At 36.9% G+C, this 12,330-nt stretch overlaps 1 protein-coding gene across 4 annotated transcripts in view; it reads right to left on the bottom strand.

The window, feature by feature from the left end:
* cntn6 (contactin 6) overlaps positions 1–12,330 on the bottom strand; it is a 167,851-nt gene that overhangs the window by 78,344 nt on the left and 77,177 nt on the right. For 3 of the 4 annotated variants that reach the window (XR_001776630.1, XM_017304949.1, XM_008410157.2), the window contains one exon: positions 9,041–9,109. The gene's annotated coding sequence lies outside the window, so the exon portion shown is untranslated. Of the gene's footprint in view, positions 1–9,040; positions 9,110–9,813; positions 10,767–12,330 lie in introns of those variants that run through there. The other variant, XM_017304950.1, reaches the window with a different exon arrangement.

The raw sequence follows: 12,330 nt of genomic DNA, 5'->3' as shown, positions 1-12,330 counted from the left end.
GCAAATTCTCTCAAAGAAGGTTCTGGATTGCCTCATTGGCATCAACAGGCTAAACCTTAACAGAAAAAAGAGATCGGAAATTATCCACCAAAGATAAACAGACATGGTTTTGGTACCATAAAATTCCTGTAAGATCCTTTGAAGGTTGTGACCAAAATGTAAAAAAGTTAAAGGGCTGTGATTATATTTACAAGACTGTATGCAAACCTTCTGAGTACATTTTTAAAAGCTTCTAAAATCAATATGCTTATTATTGAAACAAAAGCTTTGCATCAGGTAAACAATGGATCCAACTCCAAGAAGTGTGTTCAATTATTTATATGTTATGAATCCTGCGTAGGAATGTACAACTTAGCTTTTGTTCCTCGCACAAACAAATCAGACACGGTCTGACTTTCTCTGGGAGATTCAAACTAATGAGTGGAGAATAAACAGTTATTTTTTCAGAATGACAAAGTGAAACATTTGCAGAATTAGGCATCAGAAGCCTATACAAGTTTTTGTAACAGAAAAGCTGCCAAATTAAACAAAAAAATACAGAAACTTAAAAAATGAAGACGGGTTCTTTGGCATGTTTTAAAGACTAATTACAGAGCAGATTAAACAGTATAAAACATTTTCAACATTGCAAAGTTAATAATGACCCAAGGGAGTTGAACTTAATCTTAAGGATGATGACTGCAGTGAATCTTAGATTCTGAGTTATTATGAGTGTGGCCATTCATGCTGATTACTGAGAGTTTCCAAGAACTGTTGCTGACGACAAGAGTCAAATCAGCAGGTCTGACTACATAACAAACATGTTATTTTCAAAATGATAGCATGCACTTTAAATACCATCCAGAAAAATCTCATAACCTACATTTGTTCCTACCACCATCTAAAAAATATGTGAATTATTAACAGTAATCACATTTTATGACTCAGATATTTGTGACATGTATCTAATGCACCAAGAACTCCCTCTCCGAGTCTTTCACTTATGCAGTACTATAGTACATAACTGATGCATACTGATACATGGCAGTGATCACCCAATGACAGCGTTACTTGCTGCCTCGGGATGAATGACGCTTAACACTGAAAGTGACAGCTAGACCTACTATCCGAGTCATTCAGGAGTTACATATTTGACCAATAAGAGTATTGAAATTGAGATTTGGTTTGAATTTTATTATGTTTTTTTTTTGTTTGTTTGTTTATTTTTCCATTTAGTGATTAACCAACTATAAAATTAAATAATATGAGTGATGACAATGTTATGGCAGATGTAATGTGTCACATCCATAAAGAGCAGAACCTTCCAAATCCCAACATGCACTATTCAGAAAGAGCACGATCTGCCGATTCCGACTTTGGCTAATACCAATTTTGTTGGCTGAAATGTTTTGCTAAATATAGCAAGAAAGTCGTTGTGTTGGCAACAGTGGGGTGAGTATTAACTGCAAACATGCAGACATGACCTGGTGGGCTGCTCTGTCAGTCAAACCTCTGTCACAGGAGAGGACAGTGGCTGGTTGTCAGAAATTTGCTGAGGTTGATAAAAATCAGCTTCAAAGTATCGGCCAATCATCGAGCTCACACAATTAGGAAATTGGGGCAGATTTATTGGGCGGTGTCATGGAAAAAATTACTTAACAGTCTGGATGAGAAGAAATAAATTTATTAAAAAGTTGCAAAGTGAGAACAGAAATACAGAGTCAAAGAAGTCTGTGAAGTCTGCTCTGACTAACAGTGGATTTGGCTTCCTTTTATAACTTCTGGTCAGAGAAGAGAGACTGGATTGGATTATTGGTGTGAATCCTTGATGGTTATGTAACAGGGATTCTGTAGAGCCCAACACAGATGGTCTTGTCATTTGTCTACTGTTAAGGAAAGGGGACTGTTTAACGTTAGAGGGGTCAGATAAGTTCTAGGTAACACTTGTTACCTAGTAACACTAAGTAACACTTATTAGATAGTCTCCCTCTGACCCGTTGTTGCATAACACTGTAAAGGCCTGTGTGAAAGCAGGTTGGCCAATCATATGATAATACTATGCAAATAACCCAAAGCAGTAGAGCGGTGAGAAGCACATTATAAATTTTTCCATTACAGTGGCTAATTTCTCTGTGCATCCCTACATTGGGATGAATTAGAGTGGAGATTGCGAACCAGGACTTCTCATCCAACACTAGTGTCTGACCTCACAAATGTTGTCTTAGAAGAATGGTAAAAAATTCCTAGGAAACCCGCCTCCCAGACCTTAGACTGTCTAAACAGACAGCCTAGGATTTGGGTCTGCAAGTAAGTAAAACGGAATGTGGCATTTCACTGCTTTTTAAGGAGTTAAGAATGGGACGCCAAGCCAAATGATCCAATGTTTTCAACAATATAGTGTGTAAAGTGGTATTTTTTAGTTTTGCTTGTGTTTGTATCTTCTAATTTCAGTTCCCAGAGTAAACTGGCTCAGACAGATGTCTAACTAGAACAGAGAAATCAGTTATTGTGACTGAAGAGTGGAGCAAAAATAAAATCATTTTTCAGGCGAAGAGCAGTAGATTTACAACACTCTGCATTATTTATTCTGAGAGAGCTCAGTGCAGATCATCCAAGCCCCATCTTGTCAGCCATCGTTATTGATTTAGTTTTTTAACTTTCTGACTTTTTGTTCGTCATCACTGCCTTCTGCCCTGTCACAGGTCTCAATCAAACACAAACGCATGGGTCAATAATGGGAGTTTTGGTTGATGCCTTTGCTTATGAGGCTGGCTCAGTTGATATATTTTGCTGTTGTAGACAGAAAAAAGTTAGGAAACTGTATCCATCAAACAGCATAAGTATTCTTTCTGCTTTGAGATCCAAGATGTGAAAAACTCCCTATTTGCAGCCATATCTGGGATTTTAAAGTAATTCTGTTTCGAATTACTTTAAAATTCGAAACATTTGGAAGCTAAGAAGATTCCAAATGAATCTAACAGAAGTGTGAGTGGTTGATAGAGTTAGATGATATGCTTATATATTGGATCCTGGTGAAATTCTAAATCACTGTAATATATATATATTTTTTCAGATATATTCTTAAAATTAATGTGGTGTTAAAAACCTCTAGGTAAAGCCAAAATCAATCAGTCTTAAAAATCAGATGCACTTACTGAGCAGCATGTGAGGAGAGGAGCTGAAACAAGTCAAGTTTACACTCAGTGACAGAAAAGTGAAGCGCCCAGATGGAATAGTCTGATTCATGTGGAATCTAGCCCAAGCACAGATCAGTGATGGGAATGGAAACGGTTCAATTTGCAAGGAGCTGGCACCAGCCTTATAGGGAAAAAAAATTAAAAATCACATTTCATACGGGTTTCTCCCCATGTGGCGTGACAGAGGGAAAACGGGGTCACATGTTTCACATCATGACAGGAAACAACTGTGAAAATAACTACAGTAACATGAAAGACATGTTTTTAGATTAAGAAAAAAAAAATCACGCAATTCCAATATAGGGTATTATTCTACATGTCTAAGTTTTCCATTTTATCTTTTTATTGTATGTTCACTCTTCTGTTTTTTATTTCCTTTATTTAACCAGGTAAACCCCATTCAGATCTAGATCGCATTTTGTGGCAATGGATAAAATAAATATGTTTAATTCAAGAAAATGTTTTGCTGTTAAATGACTGAATTAATGGACATTTGAGCTAAACAACAAAAAATACTTACCGTTTTTAATCTGTTATTTAACCTTGATTCTGGTGCATGACCATTCATGGAACTTCTTTAGAAATGTGGATGCTGACATTAGTGATCTGTGCTTCTGCTACATGTTTAGCATTGAGATGCTATTTTAAGGTCAGGTAAAGTAATTTTATTTATAGAGCACATTTTCAGCAACAAGGAAGTTCATAGTGCTTTATGTGAATTAGAAGGAAATACAACAAAACAACAAACCAAAGGAAAGAGCAAAAGAAAAAAAAGTATAAAACTACATATTGGTTCCCCATGTTTAAGAATAAGTAGTCCTTGATTTATAAAAAAGTACGCGGGTTTCTCTAGATTCTTGTTCTGAAATATTTTAGGCTTAAATAGTTTCACTGATATATTAACTCCATTTAGCAAAATTTAAACACAATAGTCTTTTCCAGCACGCAATCAGATCATTTTTTTGAAGCAAAAATTAACCTCCAATGCGCCATGAGAAGCAGCTTTGTCATCCATTGCTATTTGCAGACGTCGCTTGTACATCAGATTTATGGAAGTACCAGAAATATATGAATGCACAATTTCCATCTCGGGACGTTATGTAAAAAACAAAAAGAACTTAATTAAAATTAAGAATTAATTAATAGAAATTGATATATTAAAGTCCTTTATTTCCTTACCAAAGTATTTTTATTGAGCTTTTCCACTTTTTTAAATTCAGTCATGTACCAGTCTGAACAGGCTTCTTTTATAATTACTACATCACAGTAATATACAATTATAAGCCCATTTGAGGCTACAACTAACCCAAAGTAAGAGAAATGAAAAACAAAATAATAAAATGAACTAGAAAATTCCTGAAGAAATTTAAATGGGGCCTGCAGAAGTGTGCCCATTACTTTGGACCCAGTGTTTTAGCTACAGCTGGACTTGCGCTGAGGAGTACATCCATGCAGGTCAGACATGCTTAACATGGTTCACCACCAGAGTGCAATGACTGAAGCTTTTCAGGTCCACCATAGTGCTATGCTGTCCTGGATCCCCCCTACAGTGAAATTCTCAGTGAAATGCACAGTGAAATTCAGTCCAACAGGCGACCATGAGTGACCATTCTCACTCATGGTCCAAAATAAAAAACATAAAGACAGTGGGTGATTGTTTATTTCTAAAAAAAATTTCAACCCTCATACTAAGGATTTTAATTCACACTCAAAAATTCAGAGAAATAATTTTATGTAAGCAAAATATGAATAGTCACAGAACATATTTATTCTTCCGACAATGCATTGTGAAACCTGTCTCTGTGCTTGTTTGTGAGACTACTCACTGCCTCTGTCAGGGACCCGTTGTTATGGTAATTAATTATCTGCACCTGGGCTGGCTCTCTCTGTCAGACAGTATGCTGGAGACAGAGTTTCTATACTTGTGAGACACCCAGCGCCGGTCTCAAGGACCCTGACAAAAAAACCATAAGCCCTAGCAAAATTTTTAAAACATTTTACGGGAGCAGGCATGTGTATATGTCATGACCAACTTTGAGATCAATAGGCCGATATTTGTGCCTGTGAGGGGAAGTTAAAAAGAGTTTTGGAGTCAGACCTCCACTGTGCTGTGTGTGTGTTTCAGAGAGAAAGGTTAGTGATTATGTGAGACACTCAACCTGAATTTTTCTTGCTTTTCTCAATTTATGTAGTCATTTTAACTCAGAATCCCACTAAAAGTAATAGCTCCCTTCTCGGGATCAAGCTGAACGTTTTGATACCACTTTTGTGGGGGTGCTTGAAGCGGTTCGGGCCGCATTAACGATGACGTAAGAAAAATAAATAAATAAAGAGACCGCTTAATGGGTGTAGAACAATAGGTTCCTGCCTTGCACTCATAGCAGGCCACAATAAACCAGAATAAAAACAAAAAACAGCATCTCAAAACAACAGGGATAAATGAGCAGCAAACAGATTGGAAGCATCTGCACATGTATATAGCAAATCAAGAGTCCAATAAGCCCTCTGTTGAAGTCCTTTTTTAATCATCTTTTTCTACATTTAAATTCACAATTTTATTTGGTTCTATTGCATAAATTCTCAATTAAGTGACGTTTGTGGTTGCAATTTCAAACCAAGTGACCAACATATTAAATGAATATTTTGGTGGTAATGTCTGTATAAAAATCATTTCTAGCTGTTGATGTGTGAAGTATAAAGTACCGACTGCTAATTGGGATGTAAAAACTGAACGCCTAAAGAGTGGGCCATGTTGAGCGCACTCAGTGGATTTAAAGCTCTCCTTCACCCATCACCTTCAGAGCAGCACTTTCCTCACGATGCTCCATAATCCATCCATCCTGCGCGAATCAGAAGCCCATTATTTGCCAATACTGAGTTCCTCAATTAAGAATGATGACATTGTTAGCATTTAGTGCATTGCGAGGCTACGGGAAGCATTAATGCCCATCACAGAGGTTGACTAACAAGCCCCTGCAGCATTTTAAGTCATTAGTAGACCTGCTCTGCCCAGTGATCGATGTTCATTTGCAGTCCACTCTTGCTTTCCAGCTAATCAACTTTATTTTGTCCACTTCCACACAAATGTGACTCTGCTTTGATTCGTATTCAAAGTCACACTCAGGGCTCCTGAAGGCACGTACCCCAAATACAGCAGCTGGGAATGCTGAGAAGACAGTTCCTGGAGATGTTTAAGTGAGGGGCACAACAACTCTGTTATCATGATCTATGGATCCTCAGAATCCAGAGGGTGCGTTTTTTTTGTTTTTTTGGTTTTTTTGGCTATAGTCCAAAAAACCTAAAGAAGTTGCATGTGATTAATTTACATACCCTTAACAAGAAACAATGGTGATTCATTTTTGCATGTGGTAGATGCTCAGTTTGAGGTGTTGGATGGGAGATGGCTAATGGTGCCTGGAAGGGATACTCTCCGTCACAAATAACACTTAGGCATGCACTGAAAAAACACAAACCAATTTTTGCTCTAGTTTCTAGTGCAAATATTTAACTACACTTTGAATAAGAAAAAACTATCTTATAGGTAACTTTTCAGCAAAATATACAAGGTTTCCCAATCCGATATTAATATTGGAAATTGATCCGATAGACTAAAAACGAGCATCAGATTATATGAGGCTGCATGTAAAATCTCAGACAGAAGCACACTGATGGAGGAACTCTGCCGTAGCCTTTCTACCCGGCAGGGTTTGTGTTCCATACCCAGACCCATTAGTTAATGGATCACCTGTTCTCATTCCTAATGTCGATAATTGTTCTGTGCTTGAGTAATATCACTTGATCATGCCTTTTCTTACATTCCACACTACAAAATAAGTCATTAAAGTATGACGTATTTACTTTTATAAGTCATACTTTCATGAAATTGAATTTTGTTCACAGGCTACATTCTCACAGCAGGTTTTGATACTTCATTCAGACTTTTTTTAATTAAATTTTTTTTTTTGGCATGGTCATTCATACTACTCATTATATGCCTCTGCAACCATACTTCCGTATGGACAGTTTACATCCACAAAGTGACCTGCATGCACAGAAACAGAACCTTGGCGTCACACAACAGCATATTGTTTATGAAAGTACAAATGCACACCGCCATCTGCAGATCAGTTTTATGACTGAGATCACTAAGACCCGCCCCTGGCTCTGGTTGGTTGTTGGGAGCACTGGCGGGAGCACTGGCAGAAGCCTGAGGATACAGATTTTTCACAGATTGTCCATCTTATACCACACTGTCAAGACAGTGACAGTTTCAACAAATATGTAAAAAAAAAAAATAAAAAATAATAATAATAATAATAATAATAATTAAATGCAGCTTTAATATAACAAAAGCACTAGTTCCACTGGCAGAATTTTTTCATTTATGACATGTAAAAAATGTTTTGCTGTAAGTGAACAATACGAGCTTTTTTATTGATCAAAATTAAGGAGTTATTGCCTTAACACAAGCTCACATCACCTGCTGAAAAGTTACTTGTAAATTACTTTTGTTTGAAATGTACCATAATATTTGCACAAGAAGGTAGACAAAAATACTTTGTTTTTTTACATTAAGAGCTTAGCACAATCAATGTGTTCCCCTTCTGTTTCTCCGACTAGCTGGCGATGCTGAGATATCAGCGTAGAAATTCCTAAACCACTGTTGGATTCTGACCCGGATAAACGCAGATATCCGATGGAAAGAGATTCCTGCTTTAATGTTTCCAGTAGATTAGCAGCCAAATTAGCACAAGAAGAAAAAGGGGAACTGTATGGTGTCCTGGGATCTCTGCTGAGCCATGTTCCACTTCATTACACTCTGAGTAATTGGTTAAACATGTGACTATATAAATGATCTCTCTGCAGCCTTCTGAGTATTAATTAAGACCCCTCTCGTCCTCCTACCCGTTTTGGATAACAGGTACTTTCTGCAATGCGCAGGGCTCCATAAAGACATCAGCATGACGGTGCCTTTTTTTGAATACACTTCCAGGAGCCAGCAAACCATCCAGCTTCATCTTTATTTATAAAACACTAAGTAATAAATATCCTGCAAAAAAACAAAAAGCTTCCTGATCTAGGATTACAGTTCATCTGAGATCCTGTCAGTTCCCAGGGGGCAAAAGGTGCTGCAGCTTAGGTGCTAAACCGCCACATGTTGTGCATGACAATACTACACACCGTGATAGGAAGAGAAAAACCATAAGAGCTTAGCACAGTTAATTACAGACTTCTTTAACAAAACTGCTTCTCAAAACACACAAACACATTTTACTCTCAAAATACTCCGAAAGCCTTTAGAAAGAGGAGATAAGCAACCTCAGTTAGTAATCAGTTTCTCAGGGATGAGTTCTCAGATGTCTCAAACAGTTCAGCTCCACTTCATAAAAATGCTTTTGCCCTGAGAGGGAACATATTCTACAAAAAGCTTGGAAATTATTTGAATGTTATTGGAACTATATCAGCGTAAGCATGCAAATCATGCTTTAGCGCTTAAAACCAGAACTAAACATGGAGAAACAGCATTCAGCTTCCACACACCATAAATGTGGAACAAACTGAAAAAAATTTTAACTGAAAAATGGACGAAACATTGAGTTGTAATTTAATGAATACATGACAGTATAAATTAAAGAAATGTAATTTTCAGATTGTGAAACTGATGTGAGCATTGACCTCAGAAACGATAAGTTTGGAATACATAGAAGAGACCACAGACATCTGTTCAGACACATATTCCCAAGAAACCGCGTGTGATCACGACCCCCTACCTGGAAAAACAGCTGCTGGTCGCGGTCATTCATAACAGGCAATAAATCACAAAGGCCAACAACAAGCATGTTTCTCACTGATTGAGTACTCACAGAGTAAGTGGGGTCTGCGGCTTCACGCTCTTTCCTTCACAGCCAAAACACAGTGACTACTTTGGCAAGCTAGAAGAGAAAGAGGGAGAAAATAATATTGAGAAATTAGTGAGGAAAAAAAAACTTGATATGTCTTCTAACTGGAGATCAGCTGCCTGAAAAAAGGAAGAATGCAGTCAGTAGCACAAGTGTTCCTGATTGTGGCTCATATCTGGGTGATTCTAGCTGCTAGGTTTGGGTTTTCAGCACAGAGAGGGTCTCCCATGGCAAGAAGTTCTCTCAGGGTCTCCCTTTATGTATGCCAGAAGTTAACAAACACAGAATAAAATCACACATGCTTTTTGTCTTCCCGATATCTTGATTTCCCATCGTGTCTAACCAGAAAGCAGTGTGTTACTGGTGCAGTCTTAAAACATATCTATAGGTGAGCCTCCAGTTAACGTAAGTGCGTCAGTTAACCCATCAGAAGTTTCCAAATCCTCGACGTCATCTAGACTTTCCCCTCATTGTTTAAAAAGACAGTAATCACTATGTAAACTTCAGATTTTTAAGACAAATATTGTAAATGCTGTCTTTTCAATACTAAATTTAAATCTGTGAACAAGCATTACTGTTTCCATTATCTTAATTCAGACTATGGGTAGAATAAAGAAAATTACTTCAAATTACCAGATGTGAAAGCAGGTATGGAACATCCTTCTGTTGGGTTTGAATTACCACATGGAACACAAAGCAAACCATATGTATCCATTTTGTAAATCTGCTTCAGCCACCTGACTGAAATGCTTCTTGGACACCTGGAATTTCTGGTCCCACTGGTGGGAGAACCCGGAGCAGACCCTGAACTCAGAGGGACTTTACATGAGCTTGGTATGAAAACGCCTTGGGATGTAGAGTTTTGCTGGAGAGAAAGATGGCCCAGAAGAGAAACCCAGACAACACCTTCAGGGCCTGACCTTGGGTAGGTCAGAGAAAATGAACAAAATGATGAATGTGCGCTATTGAATAAAGAATACCAAAAAATTTCAGAAAAACAAAAGATGTGCTTTAGTGAGAGATCTCATTGTGTTGACATGCAGAGTACTCTGAGGATATAAATAACTAATAACTCAAGCAAATCCAAACACACAAGAAAACTAATCATAATAACCTGGATTTCTGCACCTACACACCAGAGGCTATTTCATTCTAATTTGGTTTTCTGCAAGACAGACTCAATTAATGCTATCACAAAGAGCGGAGTGGTTGTGAGAGTGGATAAGAGCTCTGAACACAGAGTACGTGAAAAATAAAAAATAAAACGTGACACACTAATACTGATTTTCTTTGTGAAAAGGGAAAGCAGACTAGACTAGAGTTAAGCATGAACTGTACTTGAGTATAACAAGAAATAGCTTCTATTTGGAACTTGTCTAGGGAGAGGAAACACAGCCAGTTGAAATGCATTGGAATTCAAGACAGAATTCATTGGAAAAAGCTTTTCTGAAATGTCCTTTTAACTGCTGATGCTCTCATTTTCAAAGGGAATTAATTTGACACATCAAGGCTATTTGGCTAAATTTTATGGAATACTCCTATTGCTTACAAAAGGCTAATGCTGTAATTGTAAAACCTTAATATTGTTTGTCATTTTTTGTTACTAATATGTTAGCTGGACTAAATTCTAAAGACTGGAAACTATGTGCCAAACAGCTGCTAGAAGCCCAGAAACTGAAAGTATTAAAGGGGCAGAATTATGTGTTTTCCAGGCACATATTTCCATTTTATAGCACAATCAATTAACTATGTTAACTTCAGTTGTTATAAAAAAATACTACATATATCAAATATGAAGAAAAATTAATTTTAGTTCCTAGTTTAACACCTTGTAATTTGGTCTCAGGAAGTCATCACAGTTATCCTCTATTAAATAAAACTGTGCTTTTTAGACATACTGAGACATATCTGCTGTTCATTCAGGTTGCAAGAATGCATGAGATCCAGATTTTAGCAGATACCAAAAGGGCTAAACAGAGTATAGTTCCTCTGCTTTATCCCTTAGAGATTTTAACTTTTATCTGTCATGGTAGTGGAACATGGTGGATTTGACAGCCTCACAGTTCAGATAAAAATCTATGTACTATACATACTAGGATCATATTTCATACTTAGAGTCATAAGGGGGTTTAAAAAGACATAAGCATAGTCTTAGTTAAACTAAAAGGAAAATTATGTTAATGTAAAAAAAAGTAAAAAGCGAAAGATCAGTCTTTTCTGTATTTCTCTATATTAACATGTGTGCTATAAAAAACATTCTTGTGTGACTACATTGATGTTCTCTTCATTATTATTATAATTTACTGTTGAGTAAAGTCAAGGCACCAATTATGTTTCAATTTAAGCTCAAAAACCTGACAGGAATCATTTGGCCATACTTCAATAGATATACTCCATGTGTTTGTTTTAGCAGTATTAGCGGTTAGCAATTAGTAACAATTAGCTAGTCATCAGGGGCGCAACTACATACTTTCTGAGGTGTATGCGAGCATGTCCCCCCCTCCGTCCCCAGTAACATAAACTTATACAACTCATCTTTAATTATAGTGTCAAAAATAATAAATGTACATAAATATGAATAAATTGGTGCCTACAGGGCAATTAAAAAACAATGAAACAGAAAACAGGGCTATATTTCATCATTTAATATGTAAGTGAGCCAAAGAGCCACTTCTGTTAGCCTGTGTAGAACCGCCTATGGGCTGCAGGTCTGAGGCATTTTGTTAGCAAGTTTTCTATCATTCTTATAGCTTGATAGGAAGCCTGATCCAAACTGGCAACCCACATTAATAAAATGGTGAAATAATATTGACCACAAAACACTGAATTTATAAAAGATAACATTTTTCCTACACAATCCTAACAAACGTTTTTAATGTTGAAAAAATAAGCGGTTTCTCTTCACAATATTTATTAATTTGCTATTAATCCATATGATAGACTTATTTAAATTTCTATTTATATTATTTTTCAGTCGCAGGAAACGACTGAGGGATGAAGAGACTGATGTCTGGCTCTTTAGGTTTTGCGCTGTTCTCCTGACCCATTCTGTCTGAAATCAAACAGTACAGTTATCCAAAATCCACCTTTTGAGCTTTTCATCATATTGCTGTGGGATTCCCTCATCAAAAACACACCTTCTCATTCATGTCTGAGAAATCTTTTAATCTCCTGTGGGAGGAGCAGGAGTTAGAGATACAGGTTCAATTTCAAAGCATTAAATTCCAAAGTCAAATTTCTTCCAAGTCATATTT

The sequence above is a fragment of the Poecilia reticulata genome, linkage group LG5 (genome assembly GCF_000633615.1).
Source record: "Poecilia reticulata strain Guanapo linkage group LG5, Guppy_female_1.0+MT, whole genome shotgun sequence".
NCBI lineage: Eukaryota > Metazoa > Chordata > Actinopteri > Cyprinodontiformes > Poeciliidae > Poecilia > Poecilia reticulata.
The sequence above is the reverse complement of the archived record's forward strand: the minus strand, read 5'-3'. Positions and strand labels throughout refer to the sequence as shown.